A 20,801-nucleotide genomic window follows, 5' to 3' on the forward strand; every position below is an offset into this window, starting at 1 on the left:
GAATTACCAAAAAATAAATGTATTCAACATACAAATGTAAATAAAGAAACATAAACAAACTGACTGTGCAATACAAAAAGAAAAAAAATCAATAAAGTGCAAAAATGAGAGTCCTTAAATGAGTCCCTGATTGAGTTTGTTGTTGAGGTGTTTGATGGTGGAGGGGGAGCAGCTGTTCCCGAACCAGGTGGTGCGAGTCTTGTGGGACCTATTCCTCTTTCTTGATGGGGGCAGTGAGAACAGAGCCTGTGCATGGTGACATGGATCCTTGATGACTGCTGCTGCTCTCTGTTGGCAGCGCTCCCTGTAGATGTTCTCGATGGTGGGGAGGATTTTGCTTGTGATGTCCCGGACTGTGTCCACTATCTTTTGCAGGGCTTTATGCTCAGGGGTATTGCTGTCCCAGAACATGATGCAGCCTCTCAGATGCAGGATTCTCAGATGGCAACAGAAGTAACCAAAAGTGTGCAAGAAAGCCAGGTGACTCCTTCAAAGCAGAGAGATCAGTTGTAAAGCTATCTTGCCACTCACAAAGACTTCTATGGAGACCCATCACTCAGACAACAACTAGTGTTGGTTTTGGTATTAGGTCGGTTTCTATTTAAAAAGCAATTGATGCCTGAGCCTTCAGAGTAGGGATTTTGAAAAAATCACCACTCTTCATAGTTTCACCCTTTACCGCTGTCGATCCCTGTAAGAATTTAGTAGAGGCAGAGCCCCAGGCATTGCTGTCATTTCTGGTTTACTTATTCTTCCAGCTTAATCCTGAAAACATCTGATGTTCATTGATGCACTCTTGCATCTGCAGAAATGGTCTCGATTTGCTTCTGTGTGAACGTAACTTCCATTTCTTTTAAAAATATTGATCTTAGTAAAGAACATACAATCAAAAATAGTACAATTAAATAAGATAGTATAGACTGTTACATAAACTAAATAAGATATTGTGTAAGTCATTAACATACATAAATTGTACAGGTACATGATCCTTTATCCAGACATCTAAAATCCGGAAAGCTCCAAAATCCGGCAAATGGGGACCGGCGGTTGGGGGAGGCAGCTGAGGGACCAACGGGTGGGGGAGGTGGCAGGTGGCCGAGGGACCAGCAGTTGGGGGAGATTGCCGGGCAGCCGAGGGACCGCGGTTGGGGGAGATAGCCGAGGAGCCGGCGGATGGGGGAGACTGCCGGGCAGCTGAGGGACCAGTGGTTGGGGGAAGTGGCCGAGGGACCGGCGGTTGGGGGAGACGTCCAAGGGACTGGCGGTTGGGGGAGACGGCCGGGTGGTCAAGGGTCTGCGGTTGGGGGAGATGGCCAGGCAACTGGAAGGGGATGGGGGTGGATTCGGTAGCACAATTCGGGTGGGCTTTCCGAAATCTGGAAAAATCCAAAATTCACAACACACTGTCCTCTAAGGGTTCCAGATAAAGGATTGTGTACCTGTATGTTAATGATTCTGATACCTGATATATTGTATCCATAATGCAACATAGTAAAAAAGAGAAATTATCTTAAATATGAACACAATTTAAAACTCCCAAGCACATTTTGAATTGTACATCAAAGCATAACATCAAAAAACCGAAAAGATAAAGAATGAAACATGGGAAAAGCTATGCTCCGAAACTATGAGAAATACAATAAACACGAGGTTACGCATGATACAATATAACTGGATACACAGGCTATACACCACACCCCAAAAGTTAAATAAATGGGACCCATCAGTATCAGACAGATGTTTTCGCTGTAAGAAGGAAACGGGAACAACAGTACATGCAATTTGGGCATGTGAGAAAGTGGAAAAGTTTTGGGAAGATCTAAACCAGGTATTAAATAAAATCACAAAAAGCAACATACCAAAAAATCCAGAGATCTTTCTTCTAAGTAATATAAGAAGTAAAGAACTTGGACTCGATTTGGATGGAGCACAAAAGATTTATGATAGCCTTAGCTGTAGCAAAAAAATGTATTATGTCAACCTGGAAATTAGAAGATAGCCTGAGAATACAGCACTGGTACATAGAAATGAATAAATGTATTCCATTGGAAAAAATAACATATAATTTAAGAAATAACATCACAGTATTCGAACAAATTTGGGAACCGTACATGGAACACAACAGAGAAGTCCTACCGTGGACCTCCACCCCCTAAAATGACAGAATGAGAAGAAGATGAAATGAACTGACCCAGTGTGTAAAAGTAGATGACACAAATTTCTTGTTTATTTTCATTGTGTGATGACATTGTTTAATGGGTTTAAAATATCATTTTGGTTGAACGTTGTGTGGGTGGGGAGGCGGGGTGAAGGAGGGAGGGAAGGGAGGGGAAAAAGGGGAGAAAATGACTGTATATTCAAGAGGGAAATGTTTGTGTGTATTTTGGTCAGTATGGTTCATAGTGTGAAAAATAAAAAAAAAATTAAAAAACCCAATCCAAGGGGGAAAAAAGGAAAGAAATAAAAGAATAAATTGTAATTTCTTTTCAAAGAAGTTATGAAGCTTCCTTTTTTTAAAAAAAAGGATTTACAGTTCTTTTCTCCTTCTATAATAATTTTATTGATATTTACAATATTCTCAAATGAATGTTATCAAAGAGAAAAATAAAAATAAAACAGCCCCCAATAATCAAAACCCCTACCCCTAAGCAAAGATACTGGGGAAATCAAGTGATCCCCCCACCCCCCCAGAACCAGACAGCACGAGAGCATCAAAATACCGTTATTCTTTAGGTTATGATAATGGTCCATAAATGGGCGAGACATCTTATGGAAGTTTGTATTTACATCTTTTATAGCACACATGTCAAACTCTGGTCCGCGGGCCAAATTTGGCCCATGGTATAATTATATTTGGCTCGCAAGATTATATCAAAAATGTATTAGAGGTGGCCCGCTGTGTCCCAGGGTGAGAGAGAGAGAGAGAAAAATCCTGGTCCATGAAAAGTAGTGGTGGGTGGTTTTATAAGTGATGGGTGGTGTCCCCCCACCCACCCCCACCCACCGCAGCGCGGCCTGGCTGGTGTCAGGGGAAGCCAAGGCCGCTTCCCAGCGCCCGGAACTCCAGTGGCACAATGTTTCATGGAGGTGCAGATGGAGTCGGGACGCCGGAGGGAAGATTGGGGCTCCCTGCCGGGCGATGGGGGCGCCGGCCGCCCTGCGCCTTCCCACCGGACCAGCGGCGGGTGCCCGGAGAACACTTGGAGAGCGAGGCTGGTCGGGCAGGTAGGGTAGAACCCCCCGCCAATCTCGGGAGTGGCGTGGGCTGGATCGGGATTAGCCGCGCTCACCTGCTCCACTGCTGACCGGGATCCCAGTGCGGTCCTGAACGTGGAGACTGCCCTGGAAAGGTCCTGGGACACCGGCACGGAAAGAAAAGGGGGTCCGGGAGAAACTCAGCAGGTCAAGGGGGGTCCGGGAGAAATTCAGCAAGTCAAGGGAGGTCCGGGAGAAACTCAGCAGGTCAAGGGGGGTCCGGGAGAAATTCAGCAAGTCAAGGGAGGTCCGGGAGAAACTCAGCAGGTCAAGGGGGGTCCAGGAGAAACTCAGCAGTCAAAGGGGTATCTGGGAGAAACTCTGCAGGTCAAAGGGGGATCCGGGAGAAATTCAGCAGGTCAAAGGGGGGTCCGAGAGAAACTCAGCAGGTCAAGGGGGAGGGGTCCAGGAGAAACTCAGAAGGTCAAGGGGAGGGGATCCGGGAGAAACTCAGCAGGTCAAAGGGGGATCCGGGAGAAACTCAGCAGGCCAAGGGAGGTCCGGGAGAAACTCAGCAGGTCAAGGGGGGTCTGGCAGAAACTCAGGGGGGGGGCCTGACCTCGCCAGGACCGTTGCCCACTCCCCCTCCCTGCCGCAGGCCGACCCGCGACTCACAGTGACGGGGCCGCTGATCCGCCGAGATGCCGCCCTGCAGCGAGAGCCGATGCCCCCGCACTGTCGTTGTCCAACCCGATCGCCCGCAAACCCCGCCCTCCCGCACACAGGCCTGAGTAAGTATTATGAACTTTAATCTCAGGATAAAACGATCTTCTAATAATTTCATGTCACAGTGATAAATATATTCCTGGTTAAAAATGGTCCTGCACCTGGATACAAGCTCATTAGGCATAAAACTTGAAAAGTGTGTCAATCAAAGGATATCTGTACCAATGGAAAAAGGGCATGGTAAATAACCCTGCTAGAGTTCATGCCCACAATCAGTCACCCATTTGATTGTTTCAGGAATCATGTTATTCTCCCACATTTCAATAGCCCTCAGATTTTACTATTCGACAGCACACTAGCAACATTTGACAAATCCTCTATAGAGAAATATTATTTATTGAATATTTTATTTCTCATTTGTTAATGCTTCTGGAAAGAGTTTATCCAAAACTATTATTAAACATTTATTTTAATAAGAAAAAGTTTAACATTACATATGTTGAAAGAAGAGAAAACATGCAGATGTTGTTGAAAATTTTCAATAAATATTTAGTTCGGCCCTCGCCTTAGTCCAAGTTTTTAATTTTGGCCCTCCGTGAATTTGAGTTTGACACCCCTGTTTTATAGCATATTTGATTTTTTTCTAAACTTAGGTAAGACATCATCTAATTTAGCCGTTGTGCATATTGTCAAAACATTCATTTCCAATCTCATTTTGAATGAATTTCCAATGGTTGTTCTCACTCCATGTACCTGGGTGACAGTCTGAAGAGCATGCTTTCAAATTTATTTATGGTCTTCTTTCAGTGACTGGGTCAGGTGAGCAGAAAGAATTCTATTTGTACACTTAACCATCCTGAGAACTGAGGGGTTCTTTATTTCCCAGCCACTGAATTTTGAGTTCCACGTAATTATTACTGCATGAGCACATCTGAAGTTTGCAAAAGTCATGTGAACATGGTTTGGAGGTGATGTCTCTGCTGGGATCTGATGATAATAATAGCATTGGACTGAGTAACTATTGGAAGAGGATGGGGTGTGGCTAGAATACTTGTGCAGGAATCTTCAGTACTACCACAAGTTCCACAATGGACTCTGTTATCAAACACAGTGTTAAGTGTATCATTTTAATGCACATCATATTGATGCTTGAAGTCCAAAAACATCTTCTTTCAAAAGCGTAACCCTCATTAGTGTTCCTTCCCTATCTGCCACCATTCACCCACTGTCTCATTCTTCTCAGCTGATGTACAGCATTTGTTTCTCATGCAGATATTTGTAAAGTCCAAAAAAAATCCCCCATCTTATCCCAATATCCCACCCTCCAATGAATGAAAATTAAAAAGAAAGCACTGATGACATTCGAGAGATCCATGGAGTGAGGGCCTTGCATCAGACCATCTATATCATTGGGTTCTGAAATTAATGGTTGCAGAAACAGCTCACACAAAAGAGGCAATCATCTAAAGTTTCCTGGATTCTCAGATCTTCCTAGAGGATTGGAAAGTAACAAATGTAAAACCAACATTCAGGATAGAAAGGAGAGAAAAAAAATAGATACCAACAGTCCATTGCTCCTGATGTCAATTGAATGGAAAACACAAGAATCAGTCATTAAGAATGAGTTCCCAAATTTGTTCAAATACTGTGACTTAATTTTTTTAATTATATGTTATTTTTTCCAATGGAATACATTTATTTATTTCCATGTACCATTGCTGTACTCTCAGGCTCTCTTCTGATTTCCAGGTTGACATTATACATTTTTTTTGCTACAGCTAAGGCTATCATAATAAATCTTTTTTGTGCTTCATCCAATTTGAGGCCTAGTTCTTTACTTCTTATATTACTTAGAAGAAAGATCTCTGGATTTTTTGGTATGTTGCTTTTTGTGATTTTATTTAATGCCTGATTTAGATCTTCCCAAAACTTTTCCACTTTCTCACATGCCCAAATTGCATGTACTGTTGTTCCCGTTTCCTTCTTACAGCGAAAACATCTGTCTGATACTGTTGGGTCCCATTTATTTAACTTTTGGGGCATGATGTATCGCCTGTGTAACCAATTATATTGTATCATGCGTAACCTCGTGTTTATTGTATTTCTCATAATTCCAGAGCATAGCTTTTCCCATTTTTCATTTTTTATCTTTATGTTTAGATCTTTTCCCACTTTTGTTTGGGTTTACAGCTTATTTCATCATTCTCTTTCTCTTGCAGCTTGATGTACATGTTTGTTATAAATCTTTTAATTATCATTGTGTCTGTAATAACATATTCAAAGCTGCTTCCTACTGGTAACCTCAGCCTGCTTCCCAATTTGTCCTTTAAGTAGGTTTTCAGTTGGTGGTATGCAAACATTGTACCGTGAGTTATTCCATATTTGTACTTCATTTGTTCAAAAGATAAATTATTTCCCAAAAAACAATTTTCTATTCTTTTGATCCCTTTTCTCTTCCATTCTCTAAAGGAAAGGTTATCTATTGTGATTAGTTGATTTTGAGTCAATAATAATTTTGGTAGTTGATAATTTGTTTTTTTTCCTTTCTACGTGAATCTTCTTCCAAATGCTGAGCTGCACCAGTTTTTCAAAGTAGATGACACAATTTTCTTGTTTATTTTCATTGTGTGATGACATTGTTTAATGGGTTTATTGTATTGTATATGTTGAACGTTGAGTGGGTGGGGAGGGGGGTGGGAAGGAGGGAGGGAAGGGAGGGGGGAAAAGGGGTGAAAATGACACTGTGTATATTCAAGAGGGAAATGTTTGTGTGTAATTTAATTCATATGGTTCATACTGTGAAAAAAAAATAAAAAAAAGAATGAGTTCTAAAGGATCAAGAAATAACCAGAAAGCATCAAGATGGTTTTAATAAAGGAAATTGTTTTGGACAAATTATAAGCATTTATTGAAAAGTTAACTTGGACATAGAGGAGGCAGATGGTCTTGCATTTTGGATTTCCAAACGGCAATTGAAAAGGTGCAATACAAAAGTTGTCACTCCAAAGTACAGCTCTGGGTTGGGAGGTGGGAAGGGAGAGAGAGGGGGGGTGGGGAAGGGCACAGTGTCAGTGTCTGAACTCTTGTCCTGATACCAAAGGGGTTGAATTAATATTTTAAGGGATTGGTTAATGGCCAGAAAATAGGAACCAATGGATCATTTTGAGGTATCCAGTCTGATATTAACAGTTTTCTCCTGGAAAAAGATGGTCTCTCAACTCTTTACATTTGCAATTGCATTAACATAAGAACATAAGAGGTAGGAGCAGTAGTTGGCCATTTGGCCTGTTGAGCCTGCTCCACCATTCAATGAGACCATGGCTGATCTGATGATCTCATCTCCAGCTACCTGCCTTTTCCCCATATCCCTTAATTCCTTTACCTTATAAAAATCTATCCAACCTTGGCTTAAATATATTTACTGAGGTCGCCTCCATTGCTTCAATAGGCAGCAAATTCCATAGATTAACTACCCTCTGGGAAAAGCAGTCCCTCCTCATTATCTACCATGGATTTTGAGGCGATGCCCCCTAGTTCTAGTCTCCTCCACCAATGGGAAAAAAATTACCTATCTCAATCTTATCTATGCCTATCATAATGTTTTTGTAAGACCTCCTCTCATTCGATGACTCAACCTCTCCTCATAGACTAACCCCTCATCTCTGGAATCAGCCTGGTGAACCTCCTCTGCACCACCTCCAAACCCAGTACATCCTTCCTTAAGTAAGGAGAGCAGGACTGCATGCAGTACTCCAGGTCTGGTCTCACCAGTACCTTGTACAAATGCAACATAACCTCCCTGGCCCTAACTTTAATCCCTCTAGCAATGAAGGCCAACATTCCATTTGCCTAATTGATATCCAGTTCCACCTGCAAACCTTCCCAAGTCCTTCTGCACTGGAGCAGGCTGCAATCATTTGCGATTTAAATAATAATCTGATTTTCCATTTTTCCTTCCAAAGTGGATCACCTCACATTTACCAACAATGTACTCCATCTGCCAGATCCTTGCCTACTCACTTAACCTATGTATCTATCTATATATATATAATCTCTCTCTTCAGATTCTGTATAATCTATCCAATTTGCTTTTCATTCAATTTAGTGTCATCAGGAAACTTGGATGTTTTACACTTTGCCCCCCCCCCCCCTTCTACCTCACTATGACCCTGATCTCATCCTGAACTAAGAGCGCTACCCAACCTCTCTTACCTTCCTGCCTGTCCTTCTGTATTACCTGATATCCTTGGATATTTAATTCCCAGTCTTCTCCACCCTGCTACCACATTTCAGTACTGACCACTAAATCTTACCCCTTTGAACTGATTGGTGGCAAAAGTTCACTGATGTTGTTTCGAATACTAAGGGGACTATGTCTTGGATCCCACAACCTACCTCACTCAAAGTCACCCCCTCTTGTCCCTGACCACAGGCTGAACTTGAAACAGCTATTATAATGGATGGGTGCCTCCTGAAACAAAGCGTCCAGGTACCTCTCCCCTTCTCTGATGTGTCACAGTGTTTGAAGCTCAGATTCCAGATCATCAATTTTGAGCCTCAAATCCTGCTTATTCATTTTGAAAGAAATAATAGTGAAAACTGGTCAATGTGTTTGTATATATATAGCTCTAGGGTGAATTAACCTACAGGTACAGCAAGCAATTAAGAAGACAAGTGGTGCATTGGGCTTCTCTACAAATGTTTTGTAAGTGCTATTAAGGAAATTTTGTTGTAAGTGTCTACATTTTTGACAAGGACTGTGTGCGGTATTCTTAACTCAGGAAGGTTATTGCTGCTGGAGTGACAATTTTCCAGATCAGTGGCTGGGAGGAGGGTCTTGTCAAATATTGAAGTTGGCAACCAATACATCAACTGTCTTCTGTTTCTAAGAAGACAGACACAAAATATTTGTTTAATTTCTTTGACATTTCCATTTTCACCTGCATATCTCAGTTTGCAAGGAACCTCCATTCCTGGAGAACATTCCCTTTCTTTCCCCATGACCTATTTAGAGGTCTCATGAACCCATTTATTCCACGTCAATCTCCGAGCCATGCATTCATCACTCTGTTTCTATTCTATGTGATGTACCATCAATAATTCACAAAAGGCTGAGTAGTGAAACAATCAGGCTTTTAATAGCTAAAAACCAGAACATTATCAAACAACCATCCACCTCCTTGACTGATCATAGCAAAAGGAAAGGGGTAGAGGGGTTATGGGTAGGATCGGTCTCGGGAGGCGTGTCCAGTCGATAGCAGCCAATCATGATGTAACAATAGTTTACCACACTATGAGAATCTATGCAGATGGAATTGCTGGCAATGTTACATGATTCTGTCTCGTCTTGTTGATCCAGCTTTTGGTCATCCCTTACATTTTGGTGTCAAGTTCTGTTTCGTGATGTTTCTGTTGACAGCCTTGGTTCACTTAACTATGTGAATTGTGCTGAATTGTGCAAGTTGCTGTTGGTATTCCCTTGCTTGTGTGCTAAATATGGTTTTGGAATGCAACTGAAGGAAGCTTATTTTGAAATTTCAAAATCCTGGTCTCTGCAAACTGTAGGTGTAAAAGTTACGATTGCTAAAAATGTTGTTCTCTGAAACAAGACGGTATTTCATGTTGGAACATATGTGGAAGCTTGGAACACACAATTCCCTAATTGGCCTGTGTACTATCCATAACTTTAGGCACATACCAGCTGAATTAATTGTCAAAAAACTCCAAGATCTTGTTGAGAACACAATTCACTCAAATGTATTGTTTCTTAATACTACTGTATTGTTACCACCTGTAAGGCCACTGAAGCATTCGCTTATTTGTGTTTTCTGATTTTTTTTTTATCTTCAAGGCCCACATGGTCTGACATTTCACAATTTCCACCTTCCATTGTCCACAGCCCTGCACCCACCAGCTCAGACACATTCACCAGGTAAACATTTTTTGGAAGTTTTATTTCTAATTTTTCAAACTCAAACAGTTTCCATATTCAAATATTTACAGCTATAATTATAGCCACGTAGAAAATCAACTGCTGAGTTTGTCATACCCTCCCCCCCAACTCTACATATCTCAGACTCGTACCTTGCATGCAGAACATCTACAACATAGGTCAGGGAATCAGCATTGAAATCGTCCCTGCCCCTTAGACCTTTCGAGTAGCTTCTTAGCTCTGGGGCTCTTTCTATGCATTCTAATCCGTTTAGGGGCTGACACACATCAAGACACTATTCGCCCTCCACATCCAGACCAACAGGAACAAAGAAAATGGAAAAATAATTAACAAATAAATAAGGCTCGAGAATTCACCACATCTCAGCAGTTGGTGCCCAGGCTGTCACTTTTCCTTGGCTGCTCTTGATAGAGGTATGATGGAACAACCAACGTAAACATTTTTTATATTAATTTTCGGTAGGGTTAATATGTAGTTGTTTATTTATTCACAGAATGTGAATATTACAGTCAAGTGCAGCATTGATTACCAATATAATAAATGACCTGTCTTACTATTTTCAGATGGCAAACAATGAGGTGCTGGGTCAGGCAGCATCCATGGGTAGAAATGCTCAGTCAATGACCCAAAGCTCCTTCAGCAGCCCATTGTTTGCTCAAGATTCCTCGCACCTGCAGATTTTGCATTTCACTATTTTTGGTAGGCAGCTCAGGGTCAACCACATTGTGTTGTGAGTCACATATAGTCCAAACTGGGTTAGGCACAGGAGATTTCCTTCCATAGGGGACTGTTTATTTTAATATTATGACAATGGAGTCATCTTTATAACTCTCAGATCAGCTTTTTCAATGTCTTTATTTATGAAATATTTGTATTGATATTTTAATATTGTCAATATTGTTAATAAAACAGTACAATTATGCAATGTGCTACAAGATTAAAAATAATTCTCATGATAAGGAAATCCAGGGCACAATCATGAAATTAAAGTGAAATTCAACAACAACAAAAAATAAAGAAAAAGACAAAATGTTTCCAATCCCCTTCCTCTAAGCAAGGTTGAAAGTTGACATGTATAAATTAAGTGACGCCAACTTTTTAAATTTCAAAGTTTAATTGAATTAAGTGCCCACCTTCCATTGTGGGATTGGAACACACATTTGCATGATTTGTCCAGAACGTTGTTATAATAGTCTAACCACAATGCTCTTGGACCTTTAGTATTTGGGAGCGACACAGCGACAGAGAACTCTGCTTCCTCTTTGACTCAGGTAATTGGTAGCAAGCTCTATGACTTGTTCTACATACATAAGGAAGCACAGTAGAACACAAATCTGGAATCATTAAATGATAAGAAAGTACGACCTTTGGCACAAACTAATTTCAGCATTTAACCTGATTATCTTGAACTACAGTATTAACTGTGCAATCTATCTGAAAATAAATCCTTGCTTGGTATCAGCTTAAGGTGGTGTGGGTCATTTATATGTTTTTTTATACCAGTTCCTAATATGTACAGGATTGATTTGATCTTACCAGAGAGAAAATTTTAGTGGGTTTGTGAAGTTATCAAAAAGGAGTGTGTAGCTAACTGTCCAAGGGCAAATATCTATCTAAATACTGTATTCCGAACACCATTTTCTTCCAGCTAGGAATTTCCTTTCAGTGCACATTGAGTTTTGGGGATGGATTCTGCTAAGTATGCAGTTAGATGTCACTTAGTGTTTTGAAGTGTTGAATGAGCATCATTCCAGATATGTTCTAAGTGTCAAATTAGTTTTGTATTCCTCATGGATGCATTTCGTTCAAAGCCAGCAAAATTACATGCACCTGTGTTATAATTTAGATTCATTAAAATCAGATAAATAAGGACACCTTACAATTTTTTTTCCCAGCCAGAGGAATGTGATTCATCATAATTAAACCTAATGTGATTTATTCCCATAAGTTTAAACATTTTTCAAGTGATTCCGACTAGTACATTCAAATATCAGTGGAATAAAGTTCTCAAAAATGTGTTTAATACAAATAAAAACCACTGGCATGTATAAAATGTTCAATTTTTAGCAAATCAGGGAACATCTGTTGGCCAAACAACTCTGGAGAGAGAAGTTAATTTGGGGATGAGTGGCAGGCAAAATAATATTTCTTGCCCATGCTCACAACAAGGGAAAAGGCATTGTGAGTAATTAATAACTTGAAAGGTCTTTTTCCACCTGCATTCTATCACTGGAGAGCCTAAGGGGTAAAACAGCTGGTCACAGGTTTGGATCTAGGTTGTGGCTCATGAGTCACTGGGTAGAAAGGTCCACAGAATGGTTACAATGTGGAATTAGGCTGTGGGTATAAGTAATCCAGCTAATTCTACTCACCTATGATCTATCCAAAGATTACACAAATTATTTTCTTTTAGAACTTTACCAACTTGCTTTTGAATGTTACATTTGAATCAGTATAAAACCTTTCAGTTTTACAGTAGCCACATTTAAGAGCCTTTTGCACAGGCATATGGACCAGGTGCTGATAGATGCAATTAGTTTAAATTGGCACGATGGTTGGCACAAGCATCATGGGCTAAAGGGCCTGTCCTGCACTGTATTCTTCTATGTTGCCAATTATCTTCATGGTTCATGACCCTGTCATTGGAAACAACTTCTCTCTGTTTCCCCTGTCAATATTCTTCATAATTTTAAGTTCCCCATCAGATCCTCTCACATCCTTCTCTTTTCAACCCCAGCACCTCTAGGAGATCCAAAGTCCCTCATTCCTGGGATAATTTTAGCAAATCATTCTGCACACTCTCAACGTCTTCATATCTTTCCTAATGTGCAGCATCCAGAACAGGGCACAATATTCTCCTTGCTGTCGAGCCAGGGCTTAGAAAGGTTCATCAAGATCTCTTGTTCTTGTATTGCGTCCCTGTTTGTAAACGCCAAATAACATTCTCCGCTGTTTAACCACATTCTCAACCTGTCCTGCCTCTTTCCACAAGATTTCTCTATTCTTGATATCCTTCATATCAAGAACTGCAAGTTTCTCCCATTTCCATTTCATCTGCCATCTATCAGCTATTTCCAGCCTGCCTTTATCTCATTGAACTCATTATCAGTCTCTTCATACTTCATTTGCTTTCCAGGATACGTGTCATCAGCAAATCTGGAAGCTGTTCCCTGCACATCAAAGCATCATCAATAAATATTAAGAAAGTTGGAACTGTTGGTGGAGGAACGAACTTGCGACCACAACAAACAGGTCTGCAGATGCTTGGTGTTCAGGGTGCATGTAAGGAGTCACCTGGTGAAAATGCACGACAACTGGCAGAGATTATTTGTGGGACAGTGATGGCGGGTGAGCTCTCTCTTATGGCAGCTTTGGCAGCAGGACATCTGGTAAAGAGCCACATGATTCACAATAGGTCAAAACTCAATCTTCATGATCTCCCTCGCAGCTGTTCAAAGAAAGCAGCCTGATCAAAATATTGCAACCTGAAGGATAACTATAAAGACTAATACTTGGACATTTGAAAGATGATTTTGAAATTTTCCCTTTATAATTTGAGGGATAGCTCAACTTTTGAAATTGCTGGCATGTTAACCTATCAGCCTAAGGTAAAGGCAACATAGATTGGACAAGAATTACTCTCAAAGCTCAGAGGTGGTTTGACCCGAAGCCTCACAGTGATGCACAAGCTTGAGTACCCTGTGAAATGTACAGTGAAAAGCACCGACAAAATAGTGGACCTAGTGAATCTTTGTTATTCTGCATAATCATGTTGTCTTGAGGGGACTTCCTATGTCTGCATTTTTTTTTCAGTAACTTAAGTTATTTTTATATTTAAAGTTGAGTTGATTTCAAAACTGGAAATAACTTGTGGCTTGGGGGAAAAGATTACTGGTAGGAACTATACTTGATTAAAAGTAATTCATGGCTAAAAAAAAATAAAAAATAAAAAAAAAAATAAATATTAAGAAATTAGTGGTGTTATTACCAGTGTGGAAATCTCCACTGTATTCTTCTCTCAGATCTAAATAACAACCTTTCACTGCTATCTTTTATTTCCTGTTAAGTCACTCAGTCAATTTTCCATCAATCTATATTTCCCACTGCTTCAGAAAGGCTGCCAACGTACTGAAGAGCACATTACATTGTGGACACCCTCTCCTTCTCCCTCCTCCCATTGAGGCTGAAAAGTGTACAATTGCGCACCAGACTTGAGGACTATTTCTTCCCCACAGCCATCAGGTGCCTGAGTGAATCCCAAGGCAGAGGTCTCATTAGTACCCTTGTTTTATATGAATTGATTTTTTCCATTGTGATACAATACTCTGTGGTTTTGCTCTTGTTCTACTTTCCATGGGAATGTTGACAGTTTAACTGTTTGCAGGAGAACCATTCTCACTGTACTAGGTATATAATGTGGCAAATAAACTAAACTAAAACCATATGTTGCTATAACTGCTTCAATCCATGGCTTGAATCTTATTACATGACACCTGATCAAACATCTTTTGGAAATCAACTTGTAACACATCCACCAAATTTCCTTCATCAACTTTGTTTTTTTATTTTTTTTAATTCAAATTGATTGGACAGAATTTGTCTTCTATAAATACATACTGGCTTTCCTCAGTTGATCCCCATTTGTCTAAGATTTTGCTAATTTTTCCCCTGATTATTGCTTCTAAGAGATTTTCCATCTCTGCAATTAAATTGACTGTTGAGTTTACCTGACACCCTTTTGGAACAGGAACACAACACCTGCAATTTTCTTGTTTTCATCCTTGAATTGATAGATTATGAGGGTGTGGTCAGGGGGTCTGCATCCTCCTCTCTTACCTTCCACAGCCACTGGATCTGAATCAGGGCATTTGCTATTTTTCAGTCTTGAAATTGGTAGGTTGAGGTCAGATTGGGAGAGTATGGGGTCTGTGACTGTAGTGCTGGGTTGGAGTCCTCTTATGGAGTCACTGGAAGCAGGAAGTATTTAACTTGGATTGACCTACACACAGCATGTTCCTAACTTCAAATTCCTTGGAGTTCCTTCCAACGGTCTTGGGCAGGTGACCTTCAAATTGCACGGAAGCAGGCCTTGCATGTGCTTCTACTTGAATGTTCTCCACTTTTAATATATGATAGAAAAGTTGGATGCATGCTTCAAGACATCATTGCAAAGGTTCACCAATGCACAAAGAATTAAAAAGAACATTCTCATCCCTGCACGAGGCTCTTAATTTTTCCTTGCAAAAATTATATGATATCATGTGATGCACATGAGCATACGTGGCATTCTAGGCTCAGGAGAACTAATATTTTGAGATGATGATCTAGCATTAGATTGGGTGAAATTTAAAGACTTTACAGGTTTTAAACTGGTATGGAAGCAGGGAAAGTAGTGGAAAAAATTAAGGGGAAGCTGTGTTGCAGGAAACAAAGCCAGAGTGATGAATTAACAGCGATGGCAGTGTTGGGCCACAGTGGATTTAGTTGGGGCAAGTGGGTTTCAAGGAGTGGCAGGATGCAGCTGGTAGATAGCAGGACAGATATTAAGTTCATAGCTGGGTTTGAGAACCAGAGCAAAAATGATTTATTCCATTTATGAGGAGGTTTGATGGAGTACTGTGTACAATTTTGGTCGCCGTACCTTAGAGAAACTTGCACTGGCTGTAGAGGGAGTGCAACAAAGGTTCTTGAATCAGTAGGTGGATATTAGAGATTGAATTGGCTTGTCTTTAGACCTGATCTTAACTGTAACTTTAATTATCTGGAGTTCAGAAGAGTAAGGGAGGTGACTTCATTGAAGTATATTTCTTGAAGGACTACACAAGGTCCTTGTGTACACAATATTGGGAAGATGCTTCCCCTGGATGAAAACTTTGGGCTACCTCATCAAAATTAGCAGTAGTTCATTAACCACTAAACTGAGGAGATATCTCTTACTCAGGGCATTGAATCGTTGAATTCTCTATCTTTAAGGGGAAATCTAGGCTCAGCCATTAACTGTATTGAAAATTATGAGTGATTGGCCGCAAAATATTAAAGAAATCAAAGGATGTGGAATAGAGCAGGAAAATAATGTTAGGAGATCAACTATGATCATATTGAATAGCAGAGGAGGCTCAGGGGATTAAATGGTCTACTTTTACTCCTGTTTCTTATATAATAGGGCAGAAATTGCAGGGTCTCTGGCTGAAATATTTAAAATGTCCTTAGCCACAGGTGTGGTGCCAGAGGATTGGAGGGTAGCTCACATGGTTCTGATGTTTGAAAAACATTAACCCTTGAATTATAGGCCAGTAAGCCTGATGTTAATAGTAGGTAAATTATTGGAAGGTGTTCTAAGAGATCGGATATACAATTACTTGCATATTCAGAAACTGTAGGGATAGTCAACATGACTTTGAGCGTGGTAAGTCGTGCTTCACTACTCTTATAGAGCTTTTCGAGGAGGTGACCAGGAAAGTTGACAAAGGAAAGGCTGTGGATGTTGTCTATATGGACGATGACAATGGCTTTGTAAAGGTTCCACAAGGGAGGTGGTCAGGAAGGTTCAGACGCTCGGTATTCATGGTAAAGTAGTAAACTGGATTTGATAATGGCTGGATGGGAGAAGCCAGAGTGTAGTGGTGGATGATTACTTCTCAGACTGGAGGCCTGTGATTAGTGGTGTGCCTCAGGGATCGGTGCTGGGACCATTGTTGTTTGTCATCTATGTTAATGATCTCGATAATAATATGATAAATTGGATCAGCAAGTTTTCAGATGAAACTAAAATTGGAGGTGTTGAAAGCTTGCAGAGGGATCTGGACCAGCTGGAAAAATGGGCTGAGAAATGGCAGATGGAATTTAATGCAGACAAGTGTGAGGTCTTGCATTTTGGAAGGACAAACCAAGAAAGGACATACACAGTAAATGGTAGGGCACTGAGGAGTGTGTTAGAACAGAGAGATCTGGGAATTTAGAAGCATGCCGCAATTTCCTGAAATTGGCTTCACAGGTAGATAGGGTTGAAAAGAGAGCTTTTAGCATATTGGGCATCATAAAATCAAAATATTGAGTATGGGAGTTGGGATGTTATGGTAAATTGTATAAGACATTGGTGAGGCCAAATTTGGAGTTTTGGTTACATCACCAGAGGGAAGATAGAAAATGTATGGAGAAGATTTACTTGGATGTTGTTGGGACTTCAGGAAGTGAGTTACTGGGAGAGGTTAAACAGATTAGGACTTATATCCTGGATTGTAGAAGAATGAAAAGAGTTTTGATATAGGTATTTAAAGTTAAAATGGGGATCGTCAGAATAAATGTAGATAGGCTTTTTGCACTGAGGGTAGGTGAGATACAAACCAGAGGACATGGTTTAAGGGTGAAAGGGTAAAAGTTTAAGGGGAACATAAGGGGTAACTTCTTCACACAAAGAGTGGTGGGAGTGTGGTATGACCTGCCAGCTGAAGTGGAGAATGCAGGCTCATTTTGACATTTAAGGAGAATTTGGACAGGTACATGGATGGAAGAGGTGTGGAGGGCTATGGATTGGGTGAAGGTCAGTGGGACTAGGCAGAAAAATGGTTCAGCACAGACTAGAAGGGCTGTTTCTGTGGTGCAATGTTCTATGTTTCTTTGGTTCTCTGGTACACAATTCGCACTTGCAGTCCTTGAATCTGGAACCGTGTGTATCTCCATGTTTTAACTTAACATGGAAAGATGATAATTTCATCATTATACTCAATTGGAATTTATCCAATCAAAGCTGGATTTTTATTCCCTCTCATCAGTGTCAATTCTTTTCCCTCGTCGCGATTCAGCGCTTTGTTTTGCTTCAACACAAATTACGTCTGAGATACAACACCTGTGGCTGAAGGGGTGCAGAGCCTTTCATTCAACCCTTGGTTCTTTCTTACAAATCCTGAACATTTCCTTGCCAAATGAATTTCTGTGTGCTGAAAGAGTACTTGATTTCCTGCCACACACACTGAGCCATATCTAAAATATCAATTTGCCATCAGCAGATACAAATCAAGGAGATAATTAATCACTTTTGATGTAATTGTACATTTTTTTCATTCCAGCTATGACTGAGTGATTGCAATCCTGTCTCCGATTCATGTGATAAATATGTTCCAGTCTCAGTTCAAGTTCTCAGACCAGGATGCTGGTGCAGTACTGCACTATTGGGAGGCTCCACTTAGTGCCCATTTGCGCTTTCATGCAAAAGAAGCACCGATCCTTTTTTCAATGCCATAGTGTAGAAGGCCATTTGGCCTATCAAGTCTATGTTGGCTCTCAAAGCAATCCCCACATATTTCCTGAAACCAATTCTTTCTCACATGCTCATCAACTACTACTATTTCCCCATCTATCCACCTCAAGTAAAGGATAATTTGATCAACTAAGCTGCCAACCTGCACTTTTGTGGAACATGTAAGGAGATTGAAGGTCTACGAAACTCTACACAGACAGCCTCAAAGCCAGGATCAAAGCTAGATCACTGGAACTGTGAGGAAGCAACACTACTTTTGTTGCACAGGAGAGTTCCTCCCATGACCCCGTCTCTGATTCAACATCAGATTATATGGTCTTTTTTTTTTAACCTTGCTGTCTGTAGGATCTTGCTGTGCAGAATTCCAATGTGGATGTTTCCTGACAACAGCAGTGATTGATTCCATTTCCAAAGTATTCAACTTGTTGTGTCATGCTTTGATCCTAAAAGGTTTGACCAAAATGCAGTATTTCATATTCTGTTGGCAGAATTATAAATGGCAATGATGGAAGTGTACAGGAAGGAGCTAGATCAGCTTGTTAAGTGGTGTCACACCAACAACCTTGCATTCAATGTTAGCAAAACCAAGGAGATAATTGTGGACTTCAGGAGGAAGTCAGGGGAAAATAAACTAGTCATAAACACAAACATAAGCAGTAGGGGAGATGGTCAAGAACTTCAAATTCCTGGGTATCAACATCTCCAAGGATCTGTCCTGGACTCTCAATGTCGATGTAATCACAAAGAAGGCTCGCCAGTGACAATACTTTGTGAGGTTTTTTTAAAATAATTTTTTTTTCACACTGTGGAACATCAAAATATATACAAACGTTTCTCATTAAATATACACAGTGGCATTTTCTCCCTTTTTCCCCCTTACCCTCCCTCACCCCTTCCCACCCCCCTCCAAAACCAATAAATATTCAACATATACAATACAATAAAACAATGTCTTCACACAATGAAAAATAAACAAGAAAAACGTTTCATCTACTTTAACACACTGAATCAAGTCGTTTTGTCTTCTTATCATTTTAGGGGGTGGAGGCCCAAGGCAAGCCCTCTCTGTTATGTTCCATGTGTGGTTCCCAAATTTGTTCAAATAATGTGACATTATTTAAAAATTTATATGTTATTTTTTCCAATGGAATACATTTATTTACTTCCATGTACCATTGCTGTACTCTCAGGCTCTCTTCAATCTTCTAAGTTGATATTATACATTTTTTTTGCTACTGCTAAGGCTATCATAATAAATCTTTTTTGCGCTTTATCCAATATGAGACCTAATTCTTTATTACTTTTGTTACTTAAAAGAAAGTTCTCTGGATTTTTTGGTATGTTATTTTTTTGTGATTTTATTTAATATCTGATTTTGTTTTTCCCAAAACATATTTACTTTCTCACATGCCCAAATTGCATGTATTGTTGTTCCCATTTCCTTCTTACAGCGAAAACATCTATCTGATACTGTTGGGTCCCATTTATTTAACTTTTGGGGTGTGATATATAGTCTGTGTAACCAATTATACTGTATCATGTGTAACCTTGTGTTTATTGTATTCTTCATAGTTCCAGAACATAACTTTTCCCATGCTTCATTTTTTATCTTTATGTTTAAATCCTTTTCCCACTTTTGTTTAGGATTATAGCTTATTTCATCATTTTCCTGGTCTTGCAGCTTAATATACATCCCTTCATTATAAATCTTTTAATTATCATTGTATCTGTAATCACATATTCAAAGCTGCTTCCTTCTGGTAATCTCAATCTGTTTCCCAATTTATCCTTTAAATAAGCTTTCAGTTGATGGTATGCAAACACTGTGCTGTGAGTTATTCCATGTTTGTACTTCAACTGTTCAAATGTTAATAAATTATTTCCCAAAAAACAATTTTCTATTCTTTTGATTCTTTTTCTCTCCCATTCTCTAAAGGAAAGGTTATTTATTGTAAAAGGGATTAGTGGGTTTTGCGTCAATAACAATTTTGGTATTTGGTAATTCATTTTTTTCCTTTCTAAGTTGATCTTCTTCCATGTATTAAGTAAATGATGCAGTACTGGTGAGCTTTTATATTGCACCAGCTTCTCATACCACTGATAAAGTATATGTTTCTGTAGCTTCTCCCCTATTTTATCTAGTTCTATCTTAGTCCAGTCTGCTTTTTCCCTTGTCTGGTAAAAATCTGATAAATACCTTAATTGTGCAGCTCTATAATAATTTTTAAAGTTTGGTAACTGCAAACCACCTTGGTTGTACCTCTCTGTTAATTTATCTAACGCTATCCTTGGTTTTCCTCCCTTTCCACAAGAATTTCCTTGTTATTCTCTTTAGTTCATTGAAGAATTTCTCTGTTAAGGGAATTGGTAATAATTGAAATAAGTATTGTATCCTTGAGAAAACATTCATTTTAATGCAATTTACCCTCCCTATCAATGTTAGCGGTAATTCTTCCAATATTCTAAGTCTTCCTGCAATTTCTTTATTAGTGGTTGATAGTTTAGTTTGTGCAAGTGGCTTAAGTTATTATCTAACCTGATCCCTAGGTATCGGATTGCTTGTGTTTGCCATTTAAATGGTGATTTTAAAAAATTCTGTATAATCCACGTTACTCATTGGCATCACTTCACTTTTATTTGCATTGATCTTGTACCCCGATATTTCTCCAT

General features: G+C 39.8%; 1 protein-coding gene across 1 annotated transcript in view; it reads left to right on the forward strand.

Moving 5' to 3' along the window:
• LOC138745224 (metabotropic glutamate receptor 8) overlaps positions 1–20,801 on the forward strand; it is a 326,930-nt gene that overhangs the window by 157,240 nt on the left and 148,889 nt on the right. The gene's annotated exons all lie outside the window — the stretch shown is intronic.

Source organism: Narcine bancroftii, chromosome 11 (genome assembly GCF_036971445.1).
Source record: "Narcine bancroftii isolate sNarBan1 chromosome 11, sNarBan1.hap1, whole genome shotgun sequence".
Classification (NCBI taxonomy): Eukaryota; Metazoa; Chordata; class Chondrichthyes; order Torpediniformes; family Narcinidae; genus Narcine; species Narcine bancroftii.